Source organism: Crocuta crocuta, unplaced genomic scaffold, assembly GCF_008692635.1.
Source record: "Crocuta crocuta isolate KB4526 unplaced genomic scaffold, BGI_CrCroc_1.0 scaffold110, whole genome shotgun sequence".
NCBI classification, from domain to species: Eukaryota; Metazoa; Chordata; class Mammalia; order Carnivora; family Hyaenidae; genus Crocuta; species Crocuta crocuta.
In genome coordinates, this window is record NW_027527386.1 from 2,934,304 (window position 1) to 2,935,805 (window position 1,502).

The following is a 1,502-nucleotide window of genomic DNA, read 5'->3' on the forward strand; positions in this document are numbered from 1 at the left end:
GCAGAGTGGTGGACCTCTTGTTTCTTAGAAGCTCCCAGCAGGAGTGTGGCCAGCCACCTCTGGCTTTGGCTGGACGGACTGTTTCTTCTCTTTACCACATTGGCTATTTGTTTATTGAGCACCTACTGTGTGTCAGGCTCTGCGAGGGATGGGCTCTGTCCCCACACAGCCTAGTGAGGGAGACAAATATCCAGTAGAGCAACCCGTGGAGAAACATCATCATGTCAAAACAGAACAAAACAAACTGTGCGGGGGATGGACCCAGAAGGATCGAGAACAGGATGCAGAGTTGGAGAATAACAAGATGGAGGTGCAGACACCACTTAAATGGGTGGCCAGGAGGGGCTTTCTTAGGAGGCGACGTGTGAGCTGAGGCTTGACGACGGGATGCAAGAGAACAGTATTCCAGGCAGAGGGGACAGGAGTCCAAAAGCCTTGAGGCACGCCCCTGTCTGGTCTGCTGGCAAAACAGTGAAGAGGCCTGAGCGTCCCTCTGTCCCTCCGTCTGAAGCAGAGGGGACGAGGGTGAAGATGAAGAGAGTTGGGGTGAAGGAGAGGAGGGCAGGGAGGGGTTTGTGCAGGGCCTTGTGGAAAGAGGGAGGAGTCTGGTTTTATTTTGATGGTAATAGGGAGCCATTGAATACTCCACACACACACACACACACACACACACTCACTCATATCTTTACCCTCAGGAGCTCTGTTCCTCTCCCACCTTCACATCCTCAGATCTCATCTCCAGTGTCAACCTCTTCAAACAGGCCTCCCCCAGACATGCCAGATAAGTAGGTTCCTCTCATTAGTCTCGATCCCTGCTCCCCAAACTCTTCCTCTGTGCCCATAAATAGTTCCATATCACCACGCTGCGGTCTTGTCCTGTTCCCGGAGCTCAGAGGAGGCACGAATCTGTTCTCCTTCACCCTCCCTTATACCTCTGCTACCTGGAAAGGTCCCTGGCAGGTAATAGATGTTTGATAAACACCTGTTGGCTGGAAGGCGATGCTCTTAAGCATAACAGGGTTTGCTTGCTCCCCTACAGACACAGTGCAGGTATTGATAGAAAGCAGGGGTTTCTCTCTATGTTGTGCCCCAGTGCTCAGAGCACTATGCCGTCCCCAATAGGTGATCAATATGTTTGTTGATCGACTTAATAAAAGACCCTGAGGTTTTTCATAAGCAAGATGGGAATAAGCATGTCCCACCTCCCAGGTGAGTGTAAGGTGTCTGTGGCCTGTGGTGGGAGGTGCAGCCTCTGCCCTCAGATACCTCAACTGCCATTCTCATGGGAGCTCAGAGTCTGAGGGAGGAGACAGCCCAGTCTGCTGGTGGTAGCAGTGGAAACACCAGATCCCGCCTGTGGGGGTTGACTGTGCCAGGCCAGGCTGAGGGCTGTTCATGTACCAGCTCCGTGAAAACCAGCCCCTGTGTCTGCCATTTTACAGGTGGGAATACTGAGGCCCAGAGAGGGCTAGGGCGTCCCTCCTGATACGCAGCTTTACCCG